Source organism: Serinus canaria, chromosome 10 (assembly GCF_022539315.1).
Source record: "Serinus canaria isolate serCan28SL12 chromosome 10, serCan2020, whole genome shotgun sequence".
NCBI lineage: Eukaryota > Metazoa > Chordata > Aves > Passeriformes > Fringillidae > Serinus > Serinus canaria.
In genome coordinates, this window is record NC_066324.1 from 19,612,526 (window position 1) to 19,624,476 (window position 11,951).

Sequence of the window (11,951 nt, forward strand, 5' to 3'; positions counted from 1 at the left end):
AATCTGCTGCCTATTATTCTCTCAAACCCCATCTGCAGGTCATTTTTCTATCAAATGAGCTGGTTAAAATTCCTTCTTCCTTTTTATTTAAACCGAGGGGAATTTCAAATAGTCCAGCACTAACCGACAGGAATTTATTTTAACCATTATTTAAAACACCAGCACGGCTACAGTTTAACAGCTCTGATGGGTTTCATGCAGTCTCCCTTCACTTCATCTCCTCTGACACAGGCATTAGCATCCTGGGAGCCCAAGTATGGCTCAGAGAGTCATTGCCTTTATTCCCTTTTAGGCTCAGGCCTCTTTCCACACACAATTTGGAGCATTACACAAATTTTCTATGGACAGAAAAGCATGTACTAGTGTGAAAATAGCTGTATAATGAGTAAAAATATTTAGAAATGTATACTAAGGTAAATCCTCTTTCCCTTTAGAATTTAAGAAATATTGAGGTGATTTTCCTTATATAAGGGAACCAAACTGATTATTCCCTGATCTTTGAGGAAGGAGATACTTAAAGAGTTAAAATTCTGCATATGCATTTTGAACTGAAGCTTTTCCCTCTACCAGATACTGTGAATGAAAGCATCACACTTGTCAGCACTTACCTCCATGCCAGAGGGCTGAGAGGGAGCATGACCTGGATGGGACTGCTTCCTAAAGCCTGTATTTGAAGTGATCTAACAGGGTCCTGTGCAGACTGGCTGCTTCTCACAGGCTGCCACACACATTCAAACTCCACAGCCAAAAAGCAGCTGCTCAGTAAGAAGATGTAGAGAAATGTATTTTTGCAGACTGCAGCTTGAGAACCTCTTGTAGGAAGCCAACAGAATAGAAGACAATGGAAAACTGTTGGCTGGGACGGGGCTTGAAAATAACCAAGCTTAAAATAGCTTATTTTTTCTTGTATGTGTGAAGGAAGAGAGGCAGGTAAGAGCAGCGTGATGGCCAATGCTATCACAACATGCTTCCCTAAAAAACCACTTTTGGAGCACTGGGACAAAGCCACCCAAGCAAAGCATCAGGTGTCTGTAATTCAGTGCTCATTGCAAATGCTTATCTGTGAGTTTCAGGAATTACACTTAAACTACAGGTTCACAAAAACCCTTCACCACAAAAACCAATCACCAAAAACACCCACTACGTGCACCAGGGTTCTTCTCCTTTTAGCAAAATGCCCTTAGGTGTGGGTTTGCAAGCTAAAGGGAAAGGAATGTTTCCTTTTTGGATTCTGAGCTATGCAGAAGCTCATGGCAGTGCTGCAGCTTGGCCTGGGTTGGGTTTCACTGAGCTGAGAGCTGACACACACAGAGCAGTGAAGGTGTGACACACAGCGCTGGTGCCACAGGCAATGCTCCTTATCTGCACCACCTGTGGCACTGAGTGAAGTCACACAGGCTGTCCTGACAGATGAAAGGCAGGATTCAGCCCTTTCCCTGCCTCGGCTGTCAGCTCTGCTTCCTCTTCTGTGCCCACCCCACTCCTCACACAGCAGAGAGCTCTGTGCCCTTGCCAGGCTCTGCTCCTGGGCTCCTGCAGAGATCTGAGGAGGCAGCACCACCGTGGCTGGGGAGGAAGGGCAAGGGCAGAGTGCTCAGCAGCTGCCCAGGAGCAGCAAGAGCTGCACTGGATCATGTCCTTACAGAGACTCTGACTCTGCTCTCCCCACTGCTCTGCTCTGACTGATCACTGTGCAAGCCACCCAATGGTACACACACACCAACTGCAGAGCTGCCAGCTTGGCTCCAGCCTGGAGAAAAACAAAGGGAAAACCAGGTGGGACAGCTGATCCACGAGGAATCCTTGTCTTCCTGATTTGCCCTGACAGACCCAAAGCTGAGTCAGTGGAACAATGTGCACATGGGCACAGAAGCTGCTGGTGGGGGTCAGGGGCTGCTCCTGGTCCACAGGGGCTGCACAAAGGGCACCAGTGACCAACACCTGCCGTGCAAACACCACCTTCTACAGTGCTCCTCAAAGAGGCTGCACCCTGCAAACCTGGCCCACAAAAGCTGCATCAGAAAAACCTCAGTGCATGGAACCTCAGCAATCAAGTACCGAGCCTGAGCCTCATCAGCATCACTGGGATGAGTATGCTTTGATCTAATTTATCTTAGTAAGGACCTGACCTGGGCTAAATCAGCACAGAGATCTGAAAAAAAAGACTCTGATGGTGTTTGTTGTCTCTTTTGTTGTATGTGTCCCATTTACACATCACTTATTTTTAGGCAAAACCTTCATTTTTAGGCTCCATTATAACTTTATCAGCAGGAGAACAAACTTACACAACTCCTACCTTTTCTCCCCCAGCTGTTTGCTCCCATGCCAGCCCAGCCACCCAAGACCACATGGGTTTATGCTGGCAGTTGGTCTTTTTGGCAGGATTCTCCTTCCCCAGCTGAATTACTTCCCTGGCTGGGTTCACCAACATGTGCTGGCACAGCACAGGAGAAAGCACAGAGAGGAAAGGAATGACCAGGAAAAAACAGAAGTCAAGCTTTACTGGGCTGCAGTGCTGCTTTAATTAGCTTCCTGTTCTACACCTGAGATGAGCTACAGAACCATTAAGAGTGGGGAAGAGTGATGTTAAACTAAAGATCAGGGAGGGATTCAGCAGTGACGAGTAGGAAGCAGATTCAGAGTAGCAGCACTAAAATGGTTAAATCTTGAGAGGACATCTTTTAATCATCCCACAAGTCACACAGATTCTAAGTTCCATAGAAAATTTAAACACACTTCACTTTGCCAATGCAAATATACTATTTGGTATCAGTCTTCAGAACAGGGCCATACAAAGTTGCCCAAACTAATGATTTACTACTCAATGCCCACAAACATTTCTAGGCTTTGTAATTCCAAGTTTGGCCACATTATCCTCCCAAATGCACAGAAAGAAATATCTCTTTTGTCAATAATGCCATCACTGAACAGTATCATTCCAGAAATCATGCAAAGAAATACCAACTTGGTTAAACACCAGAGCTCAAGAAAATGCCTTAATTTACAATAAAAAGTGGCTTCAGAAGAAGCCAGGGATGGGTGTGGAATGGAGTATTTGGTATTTTTGGAGACAATGTGCTGTGATGTTTGCAAGAACATTCTGAGGGATGCCAAAGCGCTGGCTGAGTGCCAGCAGAGCTGAGCACCACCCTGGCACTTGCTCCAGGAGCAGGGAATGCCCATCAAGGCTGTTACACAGCAGCACCCTGCAAAGGGAAGGGTTTCCCAACATCCAGGGACTGCTGCAGTACCCCAGGAAGGGGATGGGGACAGCCAGCTGCCTGGAAGCCCTTCTAAGCCCTCAAATGCCCATTAGCTCAGCAGCCAAACATTTCCATAATTCCCTGCTTCTCAAAAAGGCTGTGGCCCACAGCCCACAGGTGGGAGTTACTTAGGGTTAGGAAATGATCTAGCAATAAATCTAGGCAGAAATCCTTCATGGTCTCATCTAAAGTTCAGCACTAAAGGGACTCCAATGAGACATTTGGACATCATGGCAATATGTCAGCTTTGCAGAACACATTTGACTGCTGAGCTGTGCAATGATAAATACAGAGACAGACCCCAATGCCCCACATCCATTAGGCACTTACAGCCACTTTGCCAACACCTCAAACCAATAAACACTGAATAAATATCACTATTTAGCACACCATCTAAGCTGTGTTGTCCAAAAAAGTGGCCATAGACTACCGAGTTTTATGCTAACCCTAAATTCTGATGACTAATCTGTTTCTGTCCATTGTCTTTCAGTTTGCTGGAATGAAATAGTGGCTGATTGGATGCTGGAAACTACAGCTCTTGTGTGAGCTAATCCTCGGGATCTCAGCAGCTCTAAGCAGACAGTGGGGGAAGGTCCCATGCTTATGACTCATGCTACCATTTTTCTCTCTCCTATTGTTTTGCAAATTCTCTGCTTAATCTAAAATCCATTTCAACTAGAAACTTCCAGGCTCAGTGGAAATTTGAAGATAATATATTCCAAACAAGTGATGCTTCATAAGGGTGTGGATCTACAACCCTTGAAATCAATCTAAATCTGGGCTGGCACTGCCCTGCCCTTGTCACTGGCCTCTTCTCCTTCCCATGCTTGCATGATCCCACAGAGAGGAGATCCAGATGTGACCCAGCTGGAAACCAGGGCAGTGCCACCACGAGGAGCCACAGGGAGTGGGAGTGATGGAGGACATGTCACAAGATGAAGTTGTGGCAATCCAGATTTAGACAAGCCAAAGTGGAGGTCTACCACTAAGAGTTATTAATCTTCCTGAATGAGCCATGTCTTAAAGGAAATGGGTATCCTGAGCTTTGGGTTTCATTTTAAGGTATTGATTTATGTCCCTAAAACATTTTAAACCTGTACATTAGCAGAAAAGTTATCCTACATATACTGGTAATATATTCTCTTAATGGGATACACAGCAATGAAATTTTGTCTCACTAGATCTTTAAGAGCAGATTCAAACTTCAAGGATTATGAGTTCAGGCAGGATAATGCCCTGATGGCTGGCAGTAACACTTGGAAGCTGCTTTTGATAATAGGTAGGATACCACAGTAGCCACACTCAACTCTAGGAATCTTTTCTGCTTCATTGCTTTAGCTTTGTTTAACAGCCCATTTTTGAGTGGTAAAACAGTAGTAGAAATGGCAATATATTTATGAAGACACGCTAAATAAAATTGTATTGCTTTTACAAGGAAAAGCAATAGATTATACCAAAGTTATAACAAAAACCCTGTGCATCTGTAAGAACAGTGAGAGAACTGCAAGACAGGATTCCATCTGCCTCCCAGGACAACTTTTCATGCTGGGTACCCATGGCATGAGGCCAAACACACCTTCAGAAACAAATGCACTAAGTGTCAGATATTAAAATATCACTTTTCAATGCAAAGCATTTCTATTGGCTTACCACCCTCTTCCAGACAGGGAAATTCCCACTAAATCATCAATAATACATCCAGGCAGCCATCAGTCCACCTGCTAATGAGCAGTTCTAGCACACAGCACCTATCCAGAGAAATCAGGCCTGGAAGATGAGAGCATAGCCCTTAATAATTTACAAGACTCATTAACCTTATCCCATAAGACAAACAAAAAGAATGTGGTATCTACTCAGATTTCCAGACCAAACCAAGATACAGTGTTTCAGAGGCCATTAGGATGTATCAGTCAATAAACACTCTCCAAATGTTCTTCTGTGGAATACCCTGGCAGACAAAGTACCATCCATCTCTAAAAGCCTGTATTATTAGGGACACAACATCAGGAACCTTAAGAAACTTGCACTGCTGAAAATGAGATTGAAAAGGTTTGAAAATTATTCAATATGCCAAATGCTAAACAATCTTTCGAATTTGCTATTTTAAGTAGACAAAACCAGTCTGGTTCTGCATAGAATAAATACCAGCCCTCTACAAATGTCAAGTGTGCCCAGGGACAGAACTCACATCCAACATCAAATACTCACTTTGGCAGCACCACACAGAACCAGGAGTGGGGGAAAAGACAGCCCAGAGTCTTGTCCTGGGACTAAACACTGCCCTGGCCAAGCAGGGCATCCCTATTCCCACAGACATTCCTTACACAGGGATTGGTACAAGTATCTGGGAAGGGATTATGATGATGCAGTTTGGGCTGCAGTTTATGAAAACCGACAAAAACAACCCTAACACAAATTGCTTGGTTTTCGTGGTGTCTCCTGCTACAAACACACACCTTACTGCTATAAAATTGTTTTTGTCTCTGCACAAACACCCAGCAGCCATGAGGGTTTGCCTCCAGAGGGAAGCTCTCCACTTACATCTCCTCTTCTATCAGATCCCACACTCAGTTACCATATTCCTGTGCCTGCTTTGAAGTCCTCCTAAAGGAGATAATCTAAATGCTGGAGGAGCTGGCTGGAACACCCAGTCATGCTCTGTGGGAAAGGAGGAGGCCCTGTGTTCTTCCCTGACCCTGCTAAGCAGGTGTAGGAACAGGAGCTGGGAAGCTTTAGGTGCTCCACCTTGTTTCTGACTCCATTTACAGGGATCATGGGGTTTTTTTCCAGGGATTTTTTCCAGACATTGTGTATGAGCTGCTGTACCTTCCCTTCCCTCTCCACATGCCCAGTGAACTCTCCCTTCCAGCTACAAAATCAACATGCAGAACTGCTCCATGCTATAGGCTAAAAGCACTTAAAACCCAGATGTGCTTCTTAGAGCCCATCCTATCCCATTCCTTCAAAAGCCAGGACACAAAGCCCCATTTTACTGTCGATCATTCTGAAATGGCAGCAATTAAGGAACATGCTATTTCCCTAATTACCATTTCCTTTTTAGCAAAGCCCCTTTACTCACAGCAGCTTCTATGGCAAGCAGTGAAGCAGAGCCCTGGGCTGCCTTGCCAAAGCCAAGCGTGTGTGACACTTGTTCTTTCCTAAAGCTCTGCCTTTCCACACCAACAGCCACCCCAGGGTGGGCCACAGCACAGGGACTGTTCAACTGCTTGGTGACATTTTGGGACTACAAGGAGAAAAAACAGCACTTAAAATAGAACAGAAGAACCAGGAATTAATAGAGACAAGGAATAACAAAGTAACTATATATTCCATAAAGAGTGCAGATAGAAATTATCAAAAGAATAATGGTTATTTTCCTGTAAAGAGAGTTTTTACTGAGGTTTCATAGTGCTTATTCTTTTGAAACAGGACACAAAGATGAAGGAAAAGGTGGTATCTTTTCAAACTTTCTTTCACAATTAGAGTATATCCTTAATGCTTAAACCTAATTAAACTCAGAACAACTAATTCCAGGTTAGTAAAAAAAACCCATCTTTGACAAAAGGTGATCTGATAGGGCAAAATTATTATTTCAGTGCATGATCTGGGACATGCTGAAAATGAAACATTAGCAGCATATGTTCATGGAAGGAAAATAAAAAGATGGCATATTAACAAATACAGTTTTGCCTCCTGGCTTTCATGAAGTCACATCAAGTTCATTATATATAAAAACTTAAATACATCAAAATAAAAATTTGTATGTATCAACTCATCAGACCGACACAACAATGCCTCAGCCTATAAATAACACTCCCTGACCCAGGCAGTTGTGGCTAAATAAACATTATTCCTGTTCCCAAAGGAAAAGCTCCAGCTCTGGATGATCTGCAGGGTGACTGGGGCCAGTCTCCTGACAGAATTCCTGAGTGCTCACTGGCAGCACTCACCCTGCCACACCCCACCAGGTGAGCACAGAGTGAGGGTGAACAGGGGGTGAAGTACAAATACTGCAAGAAAAGCAAGAACTGCCAGAATAACACTGCTGTTGAGAACAGGAAGACATCTCTAAGGTTACTTTTAATCAAAATTAAAACCAGTAACTGGTGTAATTTATCTGGACACATGTTCAGTGGTGCCATATTTCAGTCCCAACATACCTTTCTTCCACAGAAAAGTGCTTTTCTAATATCCAGAAAGACCATTCTGTCTCCAAAGAGACCATTAGGATCAGTTTTCCATTCTAAACAGAAATTCCTATCTTTTCAAACAGCTCCAGCTCCTCCAAAATAACCAAACCATCCTGAGCTTTCTCGTGCCCTCACCTGCCAAAAGCAACAAACACTTCTAAAGGAGGAACAGCAGAAAACCAAGAACTATTCTTTAATGGCAGTGAAGTTTGAACAAGTGAAAATTATTGTTGCTTTCCCTGGAATGACAGTTACCAAAGGTTTAGCCCAGAAATGCCTTAAAAAAAAAAAAAAAAAGACTGGGTTACTAAGATTTGCTGCCTTTCTCCATTTGTTTCTGGTCACAGATTTTAAGGATTTGCCACCTGCAAGTGAGAGATTATCTCTGTTAACACTAAATATTTGTATTTGTACAGGCAAATATTATCTACAATTCTCTAAATCAGTATCTCCCAAAGTTCTGAGGTTTCTCCCTCAAAGTCTCAGTCCTCAATAAACTTTATTTGCACATCCCATTATAAAGTTTTTAATTTAAAATTCTAAGGCAACACAGCCCTGTGAGGCATTTCTTCACACAGTGGCGGGCCATAAACACCAGGTATTTTGTGGTACAAGCAGTGAAGAAATGCACACACCATGCACACTTACTGAGAATGGATGGAATTATGGACCAGAGTATCTCACCTTGCCTCTGCCCAGCCTGCACAATGCCCAGCAGGGATTTCTGCACTTGGGAACATTATTTTTCACACTCACTCCTCTCCTCAGGCACTAAAAGTTTTAGAACAACTTTCTCATTCATTTTGCCTGCAGACCACACACAAATGCTCAGCTTGACAGCTCGGCTGTTTGGAGGCTGCGGAGGTGCTGCTGGATAAATGACAAAGGCCATGGTACTTCCAGCCCCCTAGGACCTGCCCAGCTGAGCATGCCAGAATCCCCTCTCTCAGCCCAGCTGCAGTGGGAAATAAGGTTCCCAATGCACATTTATTGTCCTGAAAGCTACAGCATGGACACATGACCTTAGAAGGTACACACAGGACATAAGCTATGCCTGAAGAGCCCCAGGTCTTCCTATAGACAGGAGAGAAAGATTACATGGACAAATTACTCTTTCAGATGCCCTTAAGGTCAGCAGCTTTCAATATCAACTTTTTATTAGATACTTCATTAAGTTATTGACAATCTTTATTTTCCTTTTTGAAACTGCAGAGATTTAATTTATTTTTCCTTAACAGTACAAGGTATGCATTCCCTGAGGATCTTAAGTTACTTCATTGCTATAGATTAATTTTCTCTAATCTCACTCCTTTATAACTCATTCCTCTGTTCAAAGAGATTTTCTCTCCCCATGAAAAACCAACATAACATCAAAGCTGCAATGCTGTAGCAGCTCTCAGTAGTATGAGAAAGCGATATGTGAGATACCAAATTTTTTATATCGGAATTTTGAATGGTATCTTGTGACAGAATTTATGGCATGACACCTTACAGAACTTTGAAATTTTCTACTTTTTTATGACTTACAGTTACTGTACATGACGACAAAATGAAATATATAAAATATACACCAACTTGATAAAAAAATCTGATGTTAAATTCTCCATTTTCAACATGACACAATGTAAACTCCTCTGCAAATGCCAGTCTGTCGATCTGTAGACACACAGGCTCATCTCTCTACTGCTGCCTCTCTCCTCTGTTGAAGTAAGCACTGAATTCAAATAGGAAACATTCTGAAGCACAATTGTTGAGCTGTTCCCAAGGGATAGTTACAGTTTCATGGCTTAATCACTTCAACTTTCCATTTTGTTAATAACATAGTTGAATAAAAATGATCTGATGCTACTTGTGCATTCATTTTAATGAGTCCCTGGAAAGAAATGCCTACAGTGAAGCATGCCCAGATCTCCTGAATCAGTGGGAAAAGTTCTGCACAAAGATCAGAAACATCTTCAGCTTCTTTGCATCAGTAACATATTTTTGATCCTGAATCCCAGTTCAGCTCTGAAGAAAAATAAGTTTAGGAGAAAGTTTCATAGTTAAATATGAAAATCAGTGCCTGAGCTAACATAATCCTCCAACCCCAGCTTCCCCTTCCAAATCTGAGCATATTAATCTCCTTTCCTTTTAGCTGCTCCAGTTCTTGCATAACAATGCCATTTCTTAAATTCAAATCTCCACAAATAAACCTTAAAGCTGAATAATACATTATTAAGCCCTATGAATATTCCCTTAAGCAGGGCATCCTTAAAAAACTGGGCTACACTGCCACAACTCAGCATCATTTTCTTTGGACTTTCAGGGTAAGAACAAGAAGTACTGCGGCAGCCAACAACCTAAAAACCTCACTGAAACATAACATTTCTCTCCTCTGCAGAGGAGATTTTTAATAAGCTACTAATGCTTTGTTGAAATCCCCATCCCTCCACACAGCAGTCACTTATTTCTCTGGGGATATGTAATTTGCACAGGCTCCCAGGGAAATTCTGGGCTGGTATTTTTTGGGGGAAGGAAAAGCACATGGCATCCCCACCTTCCTGCACAGCCCTGAGCCACACACCTCTCCCAAGTGTGCAAACTATCAATGCTCAAACATTCACCTAAATGATCATTCCTGCAATATGAAAAATTTAAAAGTATTTTACCTAAGAAGGATGCTCAGTTTCGATCTGCCTGCTCCCTCAGCTCTGATCTGTTCCCTTCCTAGTGTAAATGCTCGCTAGAGGCTAAAAATGTGTGTAATTACTGTGTTCAAGCTCCAAGCTGAGCACAGGCTGGGGATTCTCTGCATTGGTTATTATCTCAAATGAGCTCCCTCAAGTGTGACTTGCTGGATGAGGAGGATGGCAGCTGATGGCAACACAGATTGTACATGTACATGGTCCACAGGATACTTTTCACCAAAAGTCTATCTCAAGCAAGGAAAAAATAAATCATCTTGGACTGCGACTACTACAGGGTAAAGTCTACTGGATGTCAGAGGCCAAAATTTATTTCTCAATTAGGTCCATAAAAGCAAACTATTCATTATCACTGCTTTATCATCCACTCAAGACTCATGATACACCTTTTCTCAAAGGGCTTGGAGAATACAAACAGTATTACTAAAGAAAGATCAATTACCTGTTGTAAGCTAAACATTTAAAAAATGTCTTTGCAGTAATCCGAGTGAAAAACAGACTGACATCCAACAGGACAAGACAGCGTTTCACACATTGAAATGAGACAAGTTCATTACACAGGGAACAAGAAATAAGGCCCTGAGAAACAAAGGCACATAATCTCTCCATTTAAACTTTTTTTTTTTATCAGCCACTCAGCAATCAGCACACAGTCCTGCCCCTGCCTGATGGAGCAAGTGCTCAGTACCTTTATCAGCTCAGTTATGCAGTGCAGCAAATGAATGCTGAGCCTGGAGCATGCCTTGGCACGATGAAATGCCAAGCAGTGAAAAGAGCTGAGCCAAAAGAACTCTGTGCCAGTCCAGCCTAAGCAGTGCTTTCCTCAGGAAAGAGGAACAGAAACCAGTGCACTTTTCAAAACTGATCCTGAACATTTACCAACCAGGAAAGAGACAGCTCTTGGAGTGGTGCCACTATCACCAGCATCTTGTCACCTCCCTCCCTATGCCCTGGCAGATACATCCTCCAAAAGGAACCTGAAAAATCAGCTGAAATGCAAGTGAGGAATCTGGAACAACAGACTAGATCTTGAGGTGTAATTATTTTAGGGGAAAAAAAAAAAAAAAGGAAGCTTGAAAACAAAATCTCAGTTGAATCCAGCACATTTCAGCTCACTGTGCGACACCAACACCTCTAATTCCAGTATCTTACAAGTCTAGACATCTGTCTGGAAGTTTTAATCTGAAGCTAAAAACTGGGGAAAACTGATGCAGTAGGAACACAGCAGTGTAGCAGACTTCATGAAGAAGAAGCCTTTGACTTTGGTAAGGAACAAGATCTGTTTACAGGGCATACTGCTCCAAAACACCCAAATTTAATCAGAAGGAAGTTTACTCACAAAATGATGGATCACTCCCTACACAACTCCATTTAAAGCAAAGTTTCTGGAGCCTTGTTTTTCTCTTTAAAGTGCAAGGAAGCAGCTGAGCCATCCTGAGCCCATCTGCATGTTAACAAACCATTTCTTAAGGTAGGGATTTACAATCTGTGTAAGAAGATAAAAATCTGCACTTTTGGTCGAAGGGACTATCCCTGCACTCCTCTGGCAGCTGGAGCTGCTGAAAGTGCTTGTGGGCTGTGTAATCAGCCTGATAGATGTGCTCCCTAATCTGGCTGGAAACTAATCCCACACACAAGAAAACTTCAGCTTCCTGCTTTTCATATTACTTCAGGTCAAGATTATTTACAAGAGGCAACTCTAATTTCCTACCGTGTCACTGCAATTTTTTTTTTTCAAGTTATTTCATGGAAACACATTTAGAGAAATGCTCTTCCAGAACTGTAATAATTCTTGGGTAAAAACTTGAGGTGGG

General features: G+C 42.6%; 1 long non-coding RNA gene across 1 annotated transcript in view; it reads left to right on the forward strand.

Moving 5' to 3' along the window:
• Positions 1–7,550, forward strand: part of LOC108963308 (uncharacterized) — a 63,523-nt gene extending 55,973 nt beyond the window's left edge. Inside the window, exon 4 of the long non-coding RNA XR_007778527.1 lies at positions 3,754–7,550. This is a non-coding gene — a long non-coding RNA (uncharacterized LOC108963308). The remainder of the gene's footprint in view (positions 1–3,753) is intronic.
• The last annotated feature ends 4,401 nt before the right edge of the window (positions 7,551–11,951 follow it).